This window comes from Anser brachyrhynchus, assembly GCF_964034855.1.
Source record: "Anser brachyrhynchus genome assembly, chromosome: Z".
Lineage (NCBI taxonomy): Eukaryota > Metazoa > Chordata > Aves > Anseriformes > Anatidae > Anser > Anser brachyrhynchus.
The window spans coordinates 66,199,101-66,222,496 of NC_137697.1; the positions used below are offsets into that span (position 1 = coordinate 66,199,101).

At 36.7% G+C, this 23,396-nt stretch overlaps 1 protein-coding gene across 10 annotated transcripts in view; it reads left to right on the forward strand.

Moving 5' to 3' along the window:
- Positions 1 to 23,396, forward strand: part of LINGO2 (leucine rich repeat and Ig domain containing 2) — a 537,865-nt gene that overhangs the window by 67,908 nt on the left and 446,561 nt on the right. For all 10 annotated transcript variants that reach the window (XR_013943646.1, XR_013943647.1, XR_013943648.1 and 7 more), the window contains exon 13: positions 1 to 22,748. The gene's annotated coding sequence lies outside the window, so the exon portion shown is untranslated. The remainder of the gene's footprint in view (positions 22,749 to 23,396) is intronic.

Below are 23,396 nucleotides of genomic sequence, written 5' to 3' on the forward strand. Positions count from 1 at the left end.
TTTTGACCACAGTAAAGACTCTATAGATTGATTGGAGGTTTTTCTCTACACCTGCTACTCCCTCTGAAATGAATTTTTGTGAAGTAGGTAAGAGCTGCTGGTGGCTGACATAATTTATGATAAGACTGAAAGATACAAATCAAAAAATAATAATAATAATCTTTTTTAATTGTTTTATTTCCCCTAAAATGCTTTCAGTATGCATTTTCTGTTCATGAATGTGGAATCATTATTTAAAGAATAATGATTATTTCAGTGATGTTACAAGGCATATTTTTTAGAAGGAATGACATCTAATGTATCTTTGATTCAAAGGTGAAATAAGCAAATGGAAGTTCCTGATCAGAACACTTGTTTTTGGTCAGATTACATTTTCCCCAACCCAGTGTAGGTCATCAGCAGTGGCAGAAGACTTTTCCACCACACTTCGGATTTAATTACCAAAAAAAATGAAAAGCACACATAAACTCCAGGTCAAACTTCTATTCCACTGAAGGACTTCCACATTTTTTTATTCCAAAGATCCAGTCCTTACAATCACATTTTCTGGAAGATGCATACATACTACTAGAAGGTAAGGAATCTTGGCAACCTCTACTGACTAACTTTTATTTTTTTTTTCACCAATATTCTTTTCATTTTTCATACTTCTAAAAGAACATTAATGATGCATGATTTTGTTCTTCTTCAATTAGTCATTAATCTATACAGAAGTTACACAAGTGAAAAGAGCTGCAAATAACCCTGTTATGTATTTTTAATAATTCACAGCTCTCATTTTTCTAATCTATTTGGATTATTACTTTTCTTTTTCCCATGATAAATCAGCAGGCATTCTTCCTCAGGAAAAAAAAACACTACATTTTCCAAGTTTTACAAGCAAAAAAAAAAAAAAAAGTTTTCTTTTCATACAAACTTTAAGCTATTTTATTTTATTTTATTTTATTTTATTTTATTTTATTTTATTTTATTTTATTTTATTTTTTAACAAATCTGTTGGAAGAGCATTAAATTCAAATGTTAGGAATGAGGAAATGAGCATTACTGCATTGTTGTGTATCATTAAAGTATAAAATAAATAGCACATAGATGAACAGGTATGATTAAGAAACGTATGACTGAAAGCATAACTAGTGCGTTACAGTAAATTCCTTTACTATGGAGAGGTTTTAAAGCTGTCTTGTTTTTCCAGTTATTTTGTTATGAATATCTTTTTTTTTAGAAGTTAAATCTGGCCTTTTGAATGTTGCTTCTTCCTAATTTATGCTATATTTTTTTCAGTGTTACAATTTTTTTTTTTAATTTTATTTTTTTTAGTCACATAATCCCATTTTCACAAAATGGCTTGGTCACTTCTTACCCTACATTGGTTAATAATGGTGTTACCATGTATTTTATGTGTACTGAATACCTATATGCCTTTATAAAACCTTTTAAATCATTTAAATCCTTGCTTAGGTCCTGATCTGGTTATACATTTAGGGTATTTCTTTTTTTTTTATTTTTATTTTTTTTTTAGTAAAAATGTTTTCCTAAAGTTGGTCAGGAGTATACTAATTACACAGAAGTGAATCATTCTCATATTGAACTGGGTGGGTGATAAAAGAGTCATGCATTCAGGATAAATTTATTTTTATTAGGTTAGATTTATATTCTGTTAGGTTTCATTTCCTTTATTTTGTGGAACAGATTAAAGCAGTTACAAATAATCTGAAGATTTGGGGTTGATTTATAAGTTGGAGGATTGATACAATTTCTTGATTATTAAATTTGATAAAATATTTTTTCTTCTGAATCCCTTGTTTTAAAAAATAGACAAAAAGTAATGTCATAAAATGGGCATTTTTATATTATAATTTTGAATGTATACATTTTTTTCTCTGGCAGTCATTTAATCTTATATGTCTTCAACTATACATTTTTCTTAAATAGTTAACTGCAGTGAGGTAGGTTGCTTGCTTCAGCTATAAAAAGATTACATTCGCAAGTACTTGTATAAAGATCACTTGAAGATACTCTCTTTGATGAAACCAACCCATTTTTAAAGGTACTTATGAAACAAACAATAATAATGATTACTGATTTGTCATGGTGCTGAATACTTACAAGTATTTTTAAAATAATGGCAGGGACCATGATTTTATTTTGTGGTTTTTTTTTGTTTGTTTGTTTGTTTTGTTTGTTTGTTTTGGTTTTTTTGTTTGTTTTTTTTCTCTTAAAAAAAATAAAAAATTGTAGTTCATGAGATCTAGAAGATAGTTACAGTGAGGCTTTGAGTGATGTATGTGCTATTGTTGCTTTTTTTAATAGTAAAGATAATACAGATATAAGAATGAAAATATACCAAAAAAAGTAATTGAAATTACTTTTTTCTTCTTCTCTTTAGATTTCTCTTGTATATTACTATCATTGTCAAGAACTTACTTTCCTTTGTGATTTCCTTAAGTAATCACCAAAGGAAGAATCTAAAAGAGAGCAACTGCTTGTCAATACATATTCTCCAAGATAAAAGACAGAGAAATGCTGGTCAGTAGCTGTTTGCAGCTGATTTCCAGAGCAGATCCCTGTCCTTCAAGCTACAGAGGTCTCCAAAGGAAATGTTTGCCATTGGACTGCACTCTGTGTCTTTCCTTTCATATCACTGTATGAAAGGAAGAATGCATTATTCCCATTTTTGTTTGATTTTGGTATTTCTCGCTGGAAATCGTAGTTGGTATAAACTGAATGTCATGGGTTATGACTGGTAAGAATATCGCAGTGTGTTTTTACACATTTAGGTCTGAGTTGCAGGCATGATACACCCCTAGGAAGTTTTCAAAACACTATGGCAGCAGAGTGTAGAATATCTTACTGTTTCACAGTTGAATGAAATCCCTGCTTCTTTCGTGGCTTGGTTCTAAGAAAACTTTACTTTGACAGGCGGTTAACTTTCAAAAAATAGTACTTTTTTTAAGGTTTACACTTTTTTTGCCATCTGTTAAATGCAGTGTATGTACTGTCAGGCACACCATCAAGTACATAATGCAATAGCTTTTTAAATCCCCAGTCAGTTAATTGCCTAATGGCACTTATTAATTAGTGTCATTAGCAGCTTTTGTTTGTACAATCATGAATATGATGATTTTTCTTCAGTGGTAGTCATGTTATCTGCTGCAGCAGGTTGTTCCTGATTTTCTAAGAATATTCAGTAGCAGGAGGAACAGCTTAATATAAAATCTTGTCAGAGAGATTGGTCTGGGCCATGGAAGTTGGATTCGTATTCCGGTTCAGTATGTTGGTAGCAGAACTCTTTGTATCTGCATTTGCAGAACAACAAAAAAAAATGTTTAAGGTTCATTTCGCAAAAGTTTTCTTTACAATGTTCTGTGTACGTGAGAAAGGCTTAATGAAAATCAGGACCTGTCTATGTATTCGCTGTCTTAGACGTGAGGCTCTACGCAAAGATGGTTAAGCAGCCTCTTCATAAACCTCTTTAACCAAACAAAAGGAAGACAACAAATCTGTTGGTTTAGATCTAAAAGTGCGAGTCTCCCCATTCTGGAGTGTAAACCAGACTTGATTATGCTTAAAACATGTGTTGGACAGTTTGGAAAAGTTTTAGTCTTTTGTGCTGACGTCATGAATATGTAAATATTTTGTTTTCACTGTGTATAACCTAACCTTAAATAATGTATCTGGTATTTTTCTGGCTTGGAGGGTGTCAATATTATGCGCAACAGAGAACCCTTCTGTTTGTTTGAATGGTTTTTGTTGACCTGAAGTTGTGTTTCTTTCTGAGGTAGTTAACTAGGAAAAGAGCTGCTCATCATCAGCTCTAGCTAGAGCTAGTCATCAGAAAGCACATTATCACTTCAAGTCCAAAAAGTAAATCCCATGAGGAATCGTTACTTTTTAAAGGGCTTGGTACTGACGTTGTTATCAATAGGGGATTTTAATTAAATGTGTTCTGAGGAGAGACATAAACATTTGGGATAAGCAAGAAACATTTATTTTGTTTTCTGTATGCATTTACCTGTGTCTATAATTGAAGGGTTTGTGTATGTTACGTGCAGCACGTTCAGTATGCTGATGTTGTACAATCTTGGCCTAAATACATTTGAAGCCTGCCTGCCCTTAAGGCCTTTTCCAAGAAGAAAGAGGCAGACGAAAAGAAAAGGCAGTGTTAAAACTGTCCTGATGAATATATTTAATACACTCCTCTGAAGCTGTTAGAGCTAATGAACATTCTGCCTGTATTTCGTTCTTCCTCTGCCTTCAGCTAGGGGGATGGCATTACCTGCAGTGGAAGAAAAAAATGGCAGATGTTATTAAAATCGCAACTCTCAAAATGCAGCAGCTATGATCTTCTGAAAGAGACTTCAAATCCTTTATTGAATCGTCTACAGAAAAAGCATGTGAGATTTAAACGAGAATTTGAAATGAGAGAGAAGACTAATTTTCTTCGCTGCAGTAGTTACAAGTTGAATGTTCTGCCTGAGGTCTGACTGCATAACGTAAGACACATGTAACCGTATAAGCAAAAGGTAGGGCGTCCCACTATGCGCACGGTGCTGTAGTTGTGGCCCCAAGCAATTGAGTTCAGCTTTCTGCTGTACTTAGTGAAGTCTGCAGTCACTGTGCTAATCAATATGCAGGTGATTTCTTAATCTAATCTTGCAATAATGAAGCTGGGAAAGTATCTGTCCCTCATCCCACCTAGTTCTTCAGATGCAAAACTTTGAAGCTTAACTGGGGAGGTTTAAATACAAGTACATTTAAAGGTGTGATTAAGGTGTGGCATTAAGTCTTTATTTTTGAGTTTTTTCCCCTCCCATTTTAAAGAAAGATAAAAGTGTTTGTTCTGAGGAAGCAGGCTAATACAGCATTAGACATCTAAATGAACAGACCTAAATGAGCTAAAATTAACACTTAACATCTTAGAAAATGAAAAACCTTGCACAAAAAAGAAAAAAAAAATTAAAAAATCTGTGATGCAAACACAACACCAACAAGAACAATTATAAAGTTGCAGTGTTAAAATCTGCACTTTGCCAGATGTGAATTCAAATAGCAATGGGAACTTTTATATTAAAAATAAGAAAATGTACTATGAAGTTAAGAAAAATGTATCATAAAATGTGTGTTTACAGGTAGGTAATATTACAGGTGAATTTATTACAGATATAAACTTTTGAATATACATAAGTCTGGAAAAATAGCAGTTTTCTGTATGCTTTTGGGTTGGGCATACATACCTTGTCTGTATGTTTGTGTGTGTGGATTTGTAGATAACCATGTTGAGGACGTATTTCCTGGCTGTAATGAAGGCAGTGGTTCTCAAATCGCCAGAGTTATACAACCTAATCTGTAGGTGTTAACTTTCATTCTTCTGGGGAAATTAACTGACCTTGTTGGGACTGCATGTCAAAATGCAGGTCAGCCCACGGAAATCACAGCAGTCTTGGAGCATTACCTAAGAGCTTAATTTTAGATTAGCTTCTAATCCTTCACCATTCAATCGAAGAGGATCCTCTTCAACAGAGTGCAACTGTAGTGCAGACTTTGCTGGAATATCCTGATCCTGAAGCAGCTTTACTACTAGTCATTTTATTTTTAAGTTGCTTAAAGAGTCTGATGGTGCTACTGAATTCACATTGAAAACTCTGAATATTTCTGTGGGTGTGCTGGCAGGCACTGTGCAACCCTAAACCAAAAAGAGCTATGTTGTAGTGATACTAATGACTCATGTGCATTGTCCCCTTTTCTTGTGTGACAGACCCTTTTAGTAGTCCTTATGTGCGGTTGTCCTAATATGTAACTTGCACATTCTTTGCTATTTCTTTATTTCTAAACTTATATAGCTATCTCCATTAGACATTGCAGAAAACAGTTCATAAGGCTGAAGGTTACATTTGAATGTATTGGAAGGAGAGGAGAAAAAACATGCCTGACAGCAGCATATATGGGAATCTTATTTGGAAGTATATGTGACGTGATAGAAAGAAATCAAGGTGAAAACTACTTAATGTCATCAAAGTAGCTCTACCACTAGCTGAATAGAATACTTGTAATACAGCATGAATGAAGGCTGTCTCTGAGTTTTGTTGATACTTGCAGCGGATTTAGAGCAAAGTGAACTTCTTAGTAAACTTAATGCAAACAAGCGGCATATTGACATAGAGTGCTGATTTTAGTGTGGAAAAACAGAATATTTGTGATAGCAGTGTTCGTCTGGGCAGTTCATGTCTTTAAATATTTTTTTTGGACACAACTCTAATGTTGAAAATTTAAGTTGGTCACTTATGTCTGTATTATGAAATGTAACTGTAGACGTAAACAGATCACTTGGAAGCCAGTGGGACTTAAAAGAACACTCTTTCACTGCTACATAAATTTGCAGAGAATTAGCTAATATTAAAACTGCAGTAGAAGCTGAAGCCACCACAGCATGCAGTCAATTTCAGAGAAGTTGTGGATACCCCATCCCTGGAAGTTTTCATGGATGTTCAAGGCCAGGATGGGTGGGACTTTGAGCAACCTGGTCTGGTGGGAGGCGTCCCTGCCCATGGCAGGGGGTTGGAATTAGATGATCTTTAAGGTCCCTTCCAACTCAAGCCATCCTATGGTTCTATGAAATTAAAAATAACTCAGTTGAGACAGTGTTTGAGAGGTATACTGGACGTAAAGCACTGACTTTTAAGAATTGCAGTGAATGCAGATGTATTTATATAGACATTCTAGTCTGCTATTGCTATATCCAGACATAGAATCACAAAACTAATTTGTTTAAAGTAAAACAGTGTTGTCTCTTGTCTTCAGTTTAGCTTGTACTCTTCTGCCATGTTTTATTAATGTTTATCAGAGAACTAAACTTTATCATTGTGTTGTGAATGAATGATCTAGCATTTCAATTCATGTGACAACTAAAGTGATAAATTGGCAGCTCTGTTGTCCAGAGACAACGCTCTGAAATGTTGTTGTTGTGTGTTTTTTTTTTTTTTTTTTCCCAGCAGTGACATCTGGGTTCTCATCTGGCTTTCTGGCAGATCTCCCCTTGGTTTTGCTGGTCTAACTGCGCTGTTGGCTGATCAGCTCACTGCAAAGCTGCCTTGGAGGCTGGCGCATGTTCCGCCTGTTCCTAGCCTTCCTCGCATCCTTGGATGCCATTTTTCTTTGGCTTCCCTGCAGTGGAGGGGAAGTCTGCCAGGCTGCAATGCGTAGTCTAACGCTAGGAGAGCATTTCAGCTACAGCAGTCCAAGGAAAGAGAGAGAATACAAGCTCCTCAAGACAGTTTATTTCATTATTCTCTATTGTGGAAAACAATGTCAGATGCCACTAGCAGCATGGCAGCACCAGGTTGCAGAGCAGAGAAGCTTCCAGTGTATTAAGAGAAGAATTCCGCATTAAAACAAGCAAAGTCAAAGCAACTAAAAATTACTAGGTAAACACTGACAGTGATCCTGGGGCATAATTGACACTTGGAACGTGTTGAATCTGGAGCTATTCACCCACTCTCGTCAATATTCTGTTAAAATGGCTTTGAAATAAACTGCGCTTTCATTTAGTCCAAAGGTGGAAATAAAAAAGTCCTGATATGTGTCAAACAATGCAGATTTTGTTTTTAATTTTTTTGTTTTGTTTTCTGTTATTTTTTATTTATTTCAAGGCCTTTATAGAAAGTCAATATTATGTTAGTGTATTAGTTAATGAGGTTGCTCAAATCAGCTGTCAGACTTCCATTTCTCTTATAATATGGTGTACACCTGCACTATTATAGCCTTCTAGTAATAAAATGAGTTGTCACTAGCACACATTCTGTCAAGAAACAATTCATTTGTCAGGAAGCATGTAAGTGCTATACCTTTGTACTTTTCTCAGATAAAAAGCAATTTGGTTATAAATAAATCTTTGCAAAAATGTTTTTCATTTTCTTCTGCTGGTACCTTCCCACGCATCTTGTGAAGTATCTCCCCCTCTCACCATAGGAGAATTTCACAGGATTTACAAATATACCTTATTACACTCATTTTTTTCAGTTACTAGAAGCAAAGTGTTGGAATAAATAATTCACCCATTTACAATATAAGTGCCAACAAAATCCCCAAAGTAACTCATAACTTAATGCAATAAATTATGCGTTAACAAGATCCTGCTAGCTAGCTGCTAGGAGGAAAATCAAATTTAGTTCTAGTAATTTTTGATTTCAGGTGATGCTTTGTCCTCCCTGCAAGTAGTCTTTAGAATAAATATTCGGTATAGGAGGATGAGTACTCTGGGAGGAATACTGGAAGAATTTATTTTCCCCTTTTTTGATAAGTTCCATTTCAAAATCTTGCAGTGCAGATCAGTTCTGAGCTAGTTCTCTTGTGCCATCTTAATATTTGCCAACAACAAGAGCCAAATCTAATATGATACTACACTTGCCTACACACCAGGTGTTAGTGGGCATTGAGGATGGGAAAAAAATGTTCTTGCTTTGCATTTCAGAACAATATTGCAAACGTTTATTATTTTCTGACAGTACAACCAAGTGGTGGCAACTAATTGAAAGTAATTAGCATGTTACGCATATTTTTGTTTAGTTTTTTTTTTTCTCTTCAAATAGTCCGCCTGATGCCGGCTAATTCTTTGCTTGCACCATTAAGTCTAGATCTCAGAAGGGCTGACTCTGAATAGAGGTGAGTTCAGACTTTTTCTTGCTTGGCTGTCATCACCTTCCACAAAGGATGTGTTTTGTTGCTGATACCAGCTAAGAACATGAGGTATTGGGCACGCAGTGAAAACAGCCTTTTCTACTTCTTACGACCAGGAAGAAGTTATGTTGCAATTTCCAGATATCTCTTCAAGAGGAAGGTTTGAAAAGGACAATGGAGGAAAAGAGCAATCAGAAACATGAATTAAATGCCTGAGGCAGACAAGGGAGTTTTTATTCACCACAAAATTGAATGTGAGCAGAGGATGCTCCAGACTGATAAAATGCATCTTCCATAAGAACAGTAAGCTTACGAGACAAGATGCTGCTCAGGAAATTTGAGAATTAGTGACAAATCAGCTTGCATGCAGTTGAATGAAAAATGTGGTTCAATATAAATCACCTTACAGTGTGGCCAAAACATACAGATCTGTCTGCCTATTCAGAAATACTTGAAAAAGTCCGGTGCACAAAGAAATTGAATATTGTCCATATATCCGTGCCACAAGTTGTATGAATTACCAAAGCACTTTAATGGAAGAAAATCATGGAAACTAGTGCCCTTCTTCTAACTCAGGTGCCTGAAATTGCTGATGCCTTTCTGAGAACCTGACCACCCAAAATGAAATGATGCAGAGTTGGTTGATTGGGGATGTTCTACTTGAGATGTTTCAGATCACTTTTAAAGTTGAAAGTAATGTTCAAAGTATCGAAGGTTTGCTACTCTTCAAAGGTGGTTGAATTTACGATCTTATTTGGTGGACTTTTATACACCACTTCTTCACATTTCTTCTTATGTCAGTATTTGTACTAGTAGTAATCAAAATTATGATGCATATTTCAGTGGTATAATATAGTAGCATTAAATGCTGTGTTTTTATAGCTTTGGCCGCCAGATACTCTTGGTTTTGTACAGCCTTATTAATTTGCTAAGGCTAGCCTTGCAGAGAGGTAACTGATGTGTTAAAGCAATAACTGAAAATTGAGTGTTTGCTTTTTAAAAAAAAGGAATTGAGCTGTGTAAGCACTGCAAGGTCGTACAATGCGAAACAACTCTGTGGATGCTTAAATGGATTCTTTTGAAAGATAAGCAAAGAGCACTGCATTTGACACTGGCTGGAGAATGTGTCTTGCCTTATGCTCACGGCTGTGTTTTTGGGTTAAGGTGGTTAACTTTGCCAAAGAGACATAAATGTTCAGAGGGGCAAGTTAAAGTGAACAGCAGTGCAGTCATTCAGAATGGTTTAATGATGAGCATTCATTCCTAGCAAATTTGGCTAAATTCTGATCTTCAGAGTGTTAAAATACCAAAATAATTCCTGTCAAAATAGTGCTGCTGGTTTACTGCCTGAATAGTGACAGAGGTGTCATTCTCCTCCACTTGCATGGATTTTATGCCTCTTCTGGCACCAGGAGAATAATTCTGTGATGGGCAGAAAAGTAAGACTGCTGAGGAGAAATAAAAGTCAGTGCTGAAGATCTGTGTTCAGTTTGGAGAGAACCCTTTTTTATATATCATCAAGACCACTGTGGAAGACTTTAGGGGTTTTCTTGAAGAGATACATACAAAGAAAAAATAATCCCACCTGTTGTTTTCATGTTGTTTCGTTAAAACAGTTATGTTATCAGGAGAACAAAGGAAAAGTAAATACTCTCCTGAGAATTGTGTTCAGATGCCTGTGGTTTCAGACCTGCTTCGTTGAGCATAATTTCAAAGTGCCAGAGACTGTTGGGGGGTGTGATGATTTTTTATGCTTGAGGTTTTTTCATTACTTCATCGGCACAAATGCTTGCTTATCGGTATATTAATAGTATTGATGGCGTCGGGGTAATAAAAATGTACCTAAGTAGTATTGTAGAATTCAAGTAAAAATCAACAAAAGAAGTGAAGACATCAGACTTTTTGGATGAAGTTATGCAGCTGTAAGCACTGTACTGTGTTGGAATACTTTCCAAAAGCATGGCAGTCTGGTGCTTGGCTCCTAAGTGATGTAGTGTTACAGCATTACTTTTGGTTATTTTTGATACACCAAAGTAAGTTTTGAGACTCAAGATAATCCACAGATCTGGATATTTCAGAGGAAAGGATTTACTTACAAATGTTATTTTTTTAATTTCCTTTACATTTTTGGAACTTAAAATACCAGAGTTTTATTTCCCTTTCTAGGACAACCACTGATGAATTCAGTCTCTGATTCATTGCCTGGGATATATTCTGGGCATTCATTATACAGCAATAAATCATCACCAGATTGCTGCTATCACACCTAGCATGAGCTGTTGCGTTATTTAGCTTTTTTTATCTTTGGAGCACCTCTTCCTCAGCTTTCGTGGTGGACAGCTGGTAGAGTCGCGCAGCTTGCACACTGGCATTCTGTTCAGAGGGATGACTTCTTTTTCTTGAGCTGGTAGTCTTGGCTTGGATTAAACAGCCTTCAGAGGTTCACGCTAAACAGGACTAGTGTACTGAAGTTTTCCTCTGAAAAACTGTGGTGTTCAGCTCTTGCCTTTTGAAGTTGCGTGGTACTTTTCTGAGCACTCTGTTTAAAGTTATGTAGTTACAGCTGTGTCTCTGTGAAGCTAGCACTACCCTTCTTTATTTTTCTCCTTTTTCATCTCCTTTCATTATTTCCCCTTTCTTTGTATATATATATTTTTTTTAATTTTGTGTTACCTTGTAGCATCACATTCCTATTGCTCTAGGAAACGTTCCACAGTAGCCTGTGGGTTTCTTGTTTCCCTTGTCATGGCAGCGAAAACAGCCTCACTGTGGTCCCAATAAACAAAACACAGCATGCTTTTAACTACATTCTGTCAAAGTTCATTCATGATTATCACTGTTAAATTGTCAGCTGGAATGTGTTGGAAGATGTGATCTTTATTTCATTACTGCTCCACTGGAAGCTCCAAAGGAGTGCCCATAATCTACTGTGGCAGCAACTATCAATTGGTGAAAGAATGACAAACTTCTCATACCATCCTCTGCGGGAAGATGGGGTTTGCAGGCTTTTTTTGCTTGTTTGTTTAGTTTAGTTTAGCTTTTTGCTTTGGCTTACTGTGGATTTGACTTACTCAGCTAGGAAGTCCCTAAGCGTCTGGTGCAAGCTGGACCTGCTTTTGTGGGCTTGGACCAAATGAACAGCACAGATCCCTTCCAGCCTGTGCAATTACGCAACACTGATGAAAATCTCCACTGCTTGGTTATCCAACTCAAAAAAAAAAAAAACAAAAAACAAACAACCCTTTCTAGAAGTAAAAGAAAGGATCCTTTGCTTCAATAAAGTATCGAAAGACAGAATGGTTTGTGAAGGAAAAGTAATAGACAAAGGTAGGATAGGATAGATAGAAAGACAGTTAATAGATAAGGATTTCCTATCCCAAAAATTTGAAGGAAAACATGAGAGGGATGCAAAAATTATTCCTTAAAAGGATATAAAATAGTGACCTATTTTTATGTAGTAAATTGAATGACACCAATACAGGGGCTTTAGATGAAGTGATCAGTGTTTTAAGCAGACAAAAAGCACTGCCTGTTTAAATTACAGCATAAAATGAAATTGTCAAACTGATGCCATGGAATGTTTTAGAGACCAGAGCCGTTAATGTGTTCCAAGAGAGGTTAGACACGTGAGTGAGTTTACAAAGCAGGGCCTCCTTTGGGTAGCTGTCCCCTTGGAAAGGCATACTAGAAGGATAATTCCCTGTTTCCTGTATTACTGATTACCTATTTACTGACGTGCTTTCTCAGATATCGTGTGACCACTCAACAGTACTTCTGAGCAAATGAGAATGTGTTTTGATCAAGTGATGGCCTTCATCAGTAAGTGGGCTTGAGCACTTCCTTCCCCTAGGAAAGTGCTCCCCCAGTGTTTCATGTGTGTACCTGTGTGTATGTACATGCACACAGGCTCTGCTGGTCAGGAGCAGCATTTTTTATTCCCTCACCTCATCTGACTGCCAATTCCCTGGTGGACTGCTCTTTGAGATGGCAGTGTTTGCCCTAACTGATTACACAGTAGCTGTTTGAAGAGCTTACTGCACTAGCTTGCAGCACATTCTCTCTCAGATGATGGAACAAATCAACTTATGTGGCTTATTTTGCATGCACCCTGGTTTGTTACAGTTATTTCCATTTCTCCACCTGAAAGAAAAAACTTTGTTTTGGAATTAAAAAAAAAAAAAAAAAAAGCAAAATGGCAGAAGTCTGAAGATACGAAGATACTGGCTTACACACGATCTAAACCCCGTGGTGCATGATGAGACTGTGAAACCTGCACTGGTGCAAAGTTTTCAAACTCTCATATAATGCAGTCATTCTAGTAGACGTAGTATTTTACCGCCCCCTTTTTTAAACAAACCCTATCAGAGAATTTCAAAATTATCTATGGAAGAAAGACAGAAGAGAGATATCAGTAGGATGTGACATGGAATGAAGTCATCAATAATTGAGAACATAATTGGGAAAACTGGGATGTATTTGGGAATTTACAGAATTGGGAACGCATGAGAAATGCATTCTGCTCTTGCAAAAAGAGGAATAGAGGACAGAATAAGCTTATTTTGTACATCTGCAGTTTCATACAGCCCAATAATAATATACGGTCTAATAATATTTCTAGTATTTAATACAGTCACTCTTTCTTAGCAGTGCCATTTTAATCTCTGTTTTCTGGTTAATTATAGTATAATTTGTATAATATTTTTGAAATCATGAACAGTTGCCTTGGGCTTTCTGTGAAATACTCCCTCTGTCTACTTCAGATCTGTTGACTGCCAGATGTTGGAACATATCCCAACATTTCCAGGTGCTTATCATTCTGTGGTCATTGTCAGGACTAATGTGACCTTTTCTTTAAATTATTTGCTTCTCATAAACGTGGAGGTTTTAGGCTTTTTTTTTTTTATTATTTCCTTTTTTAATATATTTATATATTTTCATGTGGGGAAACCTGGACCCATGAATACTGGACTACATAAATTTTGAGCTGGTGTCATACTGTTTGCTGGGAAGCATATTGAAGAGGCTACATTTGGCTCTGATCCTTTGGTATCTGCAGTTGGAGTACATCCACCATGATGTACAGCTGTGTAAATAATATATTTCACATGAAAGTCTTCACTTCTGAGTCTTGATTTTCTTTTTCATACAGACACAGAATCTCAATATTTAATTTGACATTTCCCTCCCCTCCTTTTTACTGTGTAAAATCTGAGGGAAGTAGAGACATCTCTTAACCACCTCGTCATGCCCTTTTTCCTAGTGTTTGCATTTCTGTGTGGACTGCAAGAACAGTACATTCCTCTGCTGTCCTCCAGTCCTTCAGATACATCAATCTAATATTTTGTGCCGTGTTCCTGTTCCCATATTGTTTCCTGCAAGCCAGAGGTAGGAAGAAAGTGGTTTGGGGTTCCAACAAGGTAGAGGGACAGGAGAGTGTCTCTTCACATCATGATGCTTGGACTTGGCCAGGATACCTTCTCAAAGAGAGGAGTATAGATGCTGTGTGCATGTGTTTGTGTCTGTGTGAGCGGTGAGTGTGTACACGCTCATCAGCTGGCCATGCTGGAGAACGCAACATTTAATGACTGGATCATATTTCTGGTTCTAAACTTTGTTTAGCAAACTTCCACTGTCAGTCAACAGTGTGTGCTATTTTTTGCTGATGAAATTTTATTGCAAATTACAATTTAAATAATTGGGATTTTTTTTTCTTCTGTGATCAGATTATAATTTTCCTAGCTTTTCAGAACTATAGTCTGCTTTGCTCTGAAAAGATTTTTATCTGGATTCATTGCAGATATATCACTGCAAGTACCGGTTGTCGTACTTTCAGAACTGAACTGCATTGATTAATTCTCAGTGATCACAGGAATCGTTCAGTTTTGTTTCACTTCCTTGAAAGTCAGGCTCTATAATCTCTGTCCCATTGTTTTAAATAACAGTTTTCCTGTGGTGTTGCTTTCACGCATAGAAAATAAATGACATAAAACCCACTACATGGCAGGGAAAAAAGCAAGAGCCACCTTCTGTGTTGTTGCCATGTGGCCACAATGAATCTGGGAGCCTTGTCCCTTGTCAGGCTAGGTCCTGATTGGGGTGGATACCAGTGACTGGAACCAGATTTGTTCTGGAATAATGAAGAAACACACCAAGGAATCCATTGTGCCTGTGAATCTCTGGGGAGAAATTGCAGTTTAGGGGAAGATGGCAGCCCAGTATCAGGGTTGTGATATTTTAAAGCTGTTTCCTAAATGCAGCTAATATGTTATGCTCAAGCCACTTTCCACCATCCAAGAGTGAGGCTACCAAAGTCAAAAGGCTAATAGCTGTCACAGCTTCAAGACAATATATATGTACTTCAAGATATATATAGAGAGAGAGAGAGAGAGGGGGAGATTTTTTCCTCAGGCTATGCAACATCAGGGTGAAAAGTGGAAATTGAAGCCATTCTTTCCCACTGTGTACCTTTTCCTCTTTACCTTATGGCCTCCATGGACTAAAACTTGTCAGGTGCATTGAGTTCCCTGTGTCTCTAACATTGTCAGTATAATTATACAAGCTATGCCTATGTGCATCACTAACAATTCTACTTTAAGAAAATGTGTACGAAGGAAATCGATCTGTTCAGATCAGTCCACTAATGTGAATACTTGCGGCTACTTATTTCTAAGTAGAATTACACTACTAATCTTACTGTTGTTTTAAAATCTAATTTAAAAATTGGGGGCAAAGGGTCTTTAATGCATGCAGCGGGAATGTTGTTTATGAATATTTATGTTTTAATGACCGAAAAAGTTTACTGAAGCTGTAGTTCTAAGTAGCTTCATTGTGATCAGGATATCACAGCCTGGCCACAGCACGTTCTTTGCATGAATTGCTTTCCCCAGTTCAAATTTCATTATTTCAGTTTCTTGCATGGTGTTTCTTCTTTAGTGTAAGGTTTGATGGAGCAGAACAGTTTATGTCTCTGCATGCAGAGAAACGTAGAACAGGTGGGTTGTCTCCTGTTAACTTCAGTTTGCTCTCTACAGTGCTGGGCAAGCGGGCAACCTGCAAGCGGCTCTGTCTTTACATCACATGATTGCCTCGTGTGTGACAGCATTATTGTCCTGAAACCCACAGACCTTGTACTTACCCCTTCTAAAAGAGAAGAAGTGCACACAGGAAAATAAACGAGTCCCCAAAGTAAAAGAAAAGCCTGCAAACCCAAATGTTCCCTTTTGATAGGAAATAATCTCATGCTCACACACACTCAAAGTACACAAACAAACAAACAAAAAACAGTCTGGAAGAGCTAGAAAAGCAGAAAAAGAAAAAAAAACAGGCCACTGGGAAAGAAAGACTGAGCTATAGCACCTCGGACACCAAGGTTAATGGAGTACTTTTGCTGTCATCTAAAATCTGTAGAAGGACATCATTTCAGAGGTCATTCCAGACCATTATGGTAACACTTAAGCTGTGCAGTTCCTGTTGTGTGTGTGCACACAGAAGAAATGTTAAGAGAATCTTCTGTGAGTTTCAAAAACACTAATTCTGTGGTGGGGTTGGCAGATGACTGCTTGAATATACACATATTACAGCTCTTTCGTTGTAACTATCTACATGGAGAGCTCAGTTATGCCACGTATTGCATCAGCATGCCAAGGCACAATAACCTTCCCATACTGGTCATGAAACCATGCTGTATATACCTGAGTATCACTGCTTTTAGCAATTTTTGAGATGTGAGCTGCTGAACTCCTCTGACAAATCATAGAACCATAGAATCATTAAGGTTGGAAAAGACCTCCAAGATCATCTGATCCAACCATCCCCCTACCACCAATGTCATCCACTAGACCATGTCAAAAAAAAAAATAAAAATTGTTTACTGTTAAAACAGTAAAATAATCTAAAGTATAAATGGTCAGTGCATTTGTGGCTTTTTATTTGTGCTGTAGTACTTGAGACTTCAGTGTATAAGGAAAAGGCTTTTAAGCTGCCTAGCTTAAGCAGCAGGGCTTGAAGCCTAATATTCATTAAGAGTTTGTCAAATAGAGATGTGCAAAACGGAGAAATGCAACATGCTATAATATTCTGAGGACAATAAAATATGGTAATGATGGAAGAAGCAGTTCTATCACTTTGCCTTTTCAAGAAAACTAGATTTTTGAGCTGCTAAATGTGTGCATTAACATTTGTAGAATTTGTAAGTAGTTAAGTATGAGAACTACAGCATAGGTAGAGATGATGTTGTGTTTTTCCAGTTATGCCATGAGATTTTAAACAAAGCCAGGTAATGTAGCTATAACTGATTAATGCAGTGGTTTGATTATTTATTAAAATTTCGTTGCTTTGATAATATCTGTGTATATTGGGCTGACAGGAGTAGCTCCATAGGTGGTCATTTAATTTAAATGCTTGTTGTTTAAAGTATAGCAATCAATATTTTTTTTTGTACTAAGAAGGTACGGATTTTCACAATATTTCTTGGGAGAATCTTTTCCCACTGGTAACTTTAGAATAGGCCTTCATTCTTCATGAATAATACTTAGTGAGATAAATTGTACTGGTTTTGATTTATCATTTATTTAGTGAATAGATATTGATTTCAGTCTGTCAATTTCAATCAATAGGTCATTGATTTCAGAAAGAATCAGTCTGTCTTGTTTAACAAGATATCTCTATTATGTGACCAAGGATATTGAAAGTGAGGATGACATCTAGCTTTGCTGAAGACTATAGTAAGATTTATTACTGTGGGTTAAATCTTGGATTGAGTGTAGTCAATAAAGCTCTATTATGAAAAAATGCATAAATTTCCTTCTTTGTGTGTGATTGAATTTACCTATGTGTGTTAAAGTCATCAGCAGTATAAAAGGAAAAAAGAAAAGTAAAACTCAATCTGGGTAAACGTGGTGGTTTTACCGTGCTAGGCAGCTGAACACCACAACCGCTCTCTCACTCCCCCTCCTTAGATGAGGAGGGGAAGAAGTAAAGGAAAGAACAACTCACGGGTTGAGATAAGGATGATTTAATTAAGGGGAAAAAAATAATAATTATTAAGGAAAGATTATTATTAATTAAACAATTTAACTAAACAATTAACAATTTAACTAAAGGTGAAAAAAGGAAAGGGGAAAAGGGAGGGGAAAAGGGAAAACTAAACAAAACAAGTAAAGGCTATGTGGAAGTGCAGAGGAAAGAAATTACTCTCTACTTCCCACAAATGAGTGATGCTTGACCACATCCTTGAAACAGGGCCTCACAGCACGTAGCCGGTGTTCGGGAGGAGGACAGACGTTTTCACAACGAGAGCCCACCCCTCCCCTCTTCCTCCTTTTTCCACCTTTTATTGCTGAGTGTGACATCATATGGTATGGAATATCCCTTTGGTTGGTTTAGCTCAGCTGCCCTGGTGATGTTTCTTTTCTCACATCCTTGCCCACCCCTAGGGGAGTTAGGGAGTGTCCTGATGCTGGGCCAGCACTGCTCAGCAGCAGACACAACACTGGTGTGATACCAGTGCTGTTTTAACTACAAGTGCAGAGCACAGCACTGTATGGGCTGCTGCAGGGAAAGTTAACATCCCAGCCCGACCCAGTACAGTAAAAAAATACAGAATATTTTTCCCTTGATAGCAGCATAGACAGGCACGTACTGTGTTAGTTTATACCTAAGAATATATAAACTACTTTTTAATTATTTACATCCTGCATAAAGGAACAAATGCAAGTTTCATTTCTACAGTAGATTTCTGAAGAAGTGTCTTGGGAAACTCATGGCTTTATTAACTGTAAAAGAACATGAGTTCCAAAACAAACACGGGAGCAAAACTATCCAGTATCAATAGCTGAAAAAAAAAAACAAACCATAACAACATAACATAAACATAATAATAATAGAAGATTTTTTCCCAGAATACTGGTAATAAAAAGGGTATATAGATATATGCACACACAGCTATACCATAGATGTGTGTATATATATATATATCCATGTGAACCCCTGTTCACAGCAAGTGAACTTAAATATATATTTATTTTAAGAGCAATTGCTTTTTATATTAATTCTTTAAGAGTTTTCAGCTTTTGCCCAGCATTAGTATCCTGAATATTCTTCTGGTAGTAATACATACCTGGTTATGAATTTCACTTGTATAGAAATTCCAGATTCCTGAAAAGTGGCATGTGGTGATTTGATGATTTGTAGCTCATTATATGCTGGTGTTATCTAACCATGTATGGTTAGAGCTTATAAATGTGGTTTTTATACTTGAGTCTGTTGATTTGGCTCAACAAAATAGAGATGTCTTAAATTCTGGTAACCTAGTTCTGTAATCTATATGCTAGAATGACTTTTTTTTTTTCTTTAAAATTACTTCTGTGTACCCCACTACTATTTTTCCAAAGTCTCAATAATGCTAAGTAGACTTTCAAAGTGTTGATTTCAAAGCAACTCTACAAAAACTGAACCTCTGTTAGTCCTGTTCAGTGATATGGTAGGCATACGTGCATATGTTTCCTTCTGTTGTGGAATTATTGCTTTATATGTACAAACATGTTTAATTTTCATTTGAGCAACCAAGTTGAAAAGGTTTTGAACTTGCTGGTGTTTTGATACTGAAAGTAGTGGGGAAAAAAAAAAAAAAAACTTCTTATATTTCTCAATACAGATTTTAACATGATTAAGTTTCCACGAAAGTCATATTTATGTTTTTCCATAGTGACAGCAAGGAGGTCCTAGACTAAGGCTTGCTATGCTGAGATAAAAAAAGCAGTATTAACAGTGTTCCATCCTACCAAAAATTTACTGAGTCAGAAGATTGGTTTCTCCTAGAAATGAAATCATTTGACTAAAACAAATACAAAATGCCCCTTTATTATGCTACATGCATTAAAGACATTTTCAAAATTCTGTAATGTTTGTTCAGTTTAATGAGCAAACCTACTTTCATACATCTGTCAATTCTGAGTCACTTTACTCTTGAGCCTTGTGAAAATTGTCTTCTGTCTGCTTTATGAGCAGGAAGGCAAATCTCTTATTTTCTTAAGTTATTTTGTATCTGTAGTCTTGAAGGCTTCACATACGTGAACATATTGCAGATTCTGCAGATCCTTGACTCTCTTTTGTTACTGCGTGTGGTATAGACAGATGTCATGTGGGAACTTAGGGTGGGGTAGCTACAAGAACAGAATCACACCTTTCAGTGACTTAAAAAATTAAATTTATTTGCTAAGCAGGAAGGGTGTTTGCATAGAGATTTGTATTCTAATGTTCCTGAGATTTCTGTCCTGCAGGGCAGCCACAGGACTTATCCACACAAACCAGAGCCCCCACGGAGGATGTTCCCTTGGACCACCATAGGTGCCTGAGACATACTGGCTGGTGGCTTGGCCATTGCCACAGCCCCACGGCTGCCCCTCAGGCTCAGCCTTCTGTACACTGTCAGATCTGGCTGTATGAAAATGCTCCGTGGGGCTATTTTCACTTCTGTTGTGTTTTAGCCATTATAGGCAACCAGAGCCTTGTTAGTCATATCGCAACAGGCTGCTTTGTATTCTTTCTCATATATAAAGTCATTTACTCCTTGTTCTCAATGTGCTATAAGGATATAAAGCTGACCACAGTTAAATAACTGTAATATATATAAATAATATATATAAATATATATATACAATATATATATATTATATTTATATATAAATAAATAAATAAATAATGGGGTTAAACTCCATCTCCATTGTGGTTTTTGTTGTTGTTATTTGTTTGTTAGTTTTGTTTTTTTCCTAAACAATTTGAGGGGGGCAGATGTACTCAAGGTCTCACTTACCTATGTGGGGCTTTCAGGTAGGCTTCGCCCTGTAACAACAGCCTTGAACAATTTTCCTGTGTTACCACTTCAGCAGTACCTGTTGGAAAGCAAGCACACAATTGCAGTTGCAGTGGTGGTAGAGCAAGTAATAGGCAATCAGGAAATTTTTGAGTAACAATTAGAAGTCAGCAAAACCTATGGATTCTGCTCTAAAGAACTATAAATTGCATTGCTGAGAGTTATTATCTCAGCTGCTGTGGGTTATTTTGAGGGGGGTTGCTTTTTTACATTTTCAGTCTGTTTTTGAAACCATGGGGTGGTTGAACTAAAAGTCAACACCTGGCACTTTTCCATGCAATTGTTTGTTACACGGTAAGTTCAGACTGACTGTGTTAGCAGATCAGGCTTACAATTTCATAACCTTATAAAGTACTCCATATATCTGTATCTGTTTCAATGTACTCGCTTGAAAAGACATAAAGACCATGATTATTTTTGAGAGTTAAGATGCAGGCCTTGAAAGTTTTCCATGAAAAATACTGTGTGTTTTAGTGAACTGGTGGTTCCCATGCCAACCACTTCTACAAGATGGTGAATGCTGTTATTTAGCACATGTATGTAAATGCAAGCTGAGAGTGCATTTTTATACCTTCCATTTCTACCAAATAGAAGTCACGCAGTCAGGTCATTCCTCTCCACTATCAATCTTTCTAGCAATAAAAAGTCTAAATGTGCTGAAGGAAAGAAAAGAGACTAGTGAACAGAGAAGATAAACGAACATATTGCACAACATTGTAAGAGGGGATTACAAGAGAACAGCAAATTCAATTTGGATTTTGTAAGTCCCAATCTATTGTCACAATCAGAACCCCACATTCCCTCTTGGGTATTAGATCTCTAAGTAGACAAGCGTGATTTTCTTTATGCCACTACATTGCAATGCTCAGGATCTGGAATATTCTCATTTTTTTTTTCTTTATACTGAGATTTTAATTGACTTATTAAGTTATCTGATGGAATATAAACCAAATATACAGTAGTTGTATTTTAAGTCACAGCTTTTTTTTTTCTTTTTTTTTTTTTTTTTTAATCTTGGAATATAATCTTTTCAACGCAGAAAACTATTAAAAAACATCTCACCAGAAGAGTTGATTATTGTTTTAGCTGTATTCACATAGTGCCTGCAAGCTTAAGTAATGGGCACAAGATGCTGTGTGGACATTTCAGCGGGATTTCAATTTAGGCCCTGGAACGTGTCCAGAGAAGGGCTACGAGGCTGGTGAAGGGCCTGGAGCACAAGTCCTGTGAGGAGCAGCTGAGGAAACTGGGGTTGTGTAGTCTGGAGAAGAGGAGGCTCAGGGGAGACCTCATTGCTCTCTACAGCTACCTGAAAGGAAGGTGTGGGGAGCTGGGTGTCAATCTCTTCTCACAGGTAACTAGTGATAGGACTACAGGGAATGGCCTCAAGTTGTGCCAGGTGGGGGTCTGGTTGGAAATTAGGAGACATTTCTTCTCAGAAGGAGCAGTCAGGCATTGGAACGGGTTGCCCAGGGAGGTGGTGGAGTCACCGTCCCTAGGGTTGTTCATGGAAAGGTTGGACGTGCTTAGGGATGTGGTTTAGTGGGTGACATTGGTAGTAGGGTAATGGCTGGACCAGATGGTCTTGAAGGGCTTTTCCAACCTTAACAATTCTATGAGCCTTTGATTCTAAGTATAAGCATATTTTCTTCGTGGTCCTGCAGGGGTTGGTGGTATCTTTTAACTTTTGTTGAAGTACAGGAAAAAAATTCTGGTAAGTTAAAATTTTGAAATAGTCAACTCTGTGGACTCATTCCAACTGCACTGAACATGATGTCCCCAGTCTTTCAGAGAACTTAAGCAAATTAGTATATCAAAAATACTCTCTTAAAATTTAGGTACATGCTTTAATGCCTTCTTTTTTAAGGCTGAAGTAGAAGAATCTGTTGGATTTTGGGAACTTAAAATAGCAAAAAAAAAAAAAAAAAAAGGAAGACATAACATAGTTCTGAGAAGAAGTATAGCAAAAGCAGGAAGATTATAATATATTCGTTTTTAGGTTAAACATTTACTTATACATAAAACACAGATTTTTCTCTTTTTTTTTTTTTCCATTCCATGAAAAACATACTTTTATGTTTTAACTTTTTAGACAGAAACTGTAAATGTTTTGTTTTTCTCAGTGACAAGAAAGGAAAAACTTAACTTGTTCACATGTACACTGATCTTCAGCCACTGACCATCCAGCAGTTATTTAGGGCAGGTGATACTGAAGCACAGTGATTAATATAATAATAAGATTTAAAGTTATGCTCGATTTCTTTATATTTGTAAGTAAATAGTAGGACTATAGAGGTGAATCCTAAACTGTCATCATCTCTGGGGGTGTTTAAGGAAAGGTTGGACATTATGCTTAGGGACGTGGTTTAGTGGGTGATATTGGTGGTAGGGGGATGGTTGGACTAGATGATCTTGGAGGTCTTTTCCAACCTTAATGATTCTATGATTCTATGAAATGCTCAGGCAAAGTCTTCTACTTAATGTCCTCCAGCAAACCAAGAACCCCTTTGTTCATGAGTTTGTATGAGGTCGATAATGTTTAAAATTATATTTTATTCACTTCCACACTTTTCATTCTAAAAATACATATGTGCCATCATAGCATGTTGTTCTTATTAAATATTTCTCTCTTCATAAGCCAGGTAATTTTTTGGTTTCAGAATGGGGGGGAACTTCAATTTGCCAGTAGTCAGGTGTAATGCTAACGAGGGCGAAAGCAAGGTGGTAGAAGTGAGATTTACAACAATGTTAAAATCCCATCCTGGCAAAAGAAGACAAGCTTTTCATCAGAGTGGACTTACTGTTACCTCTGACATATAAGTCTATGCAGATTCAAGTAAGAGAAAGGAAC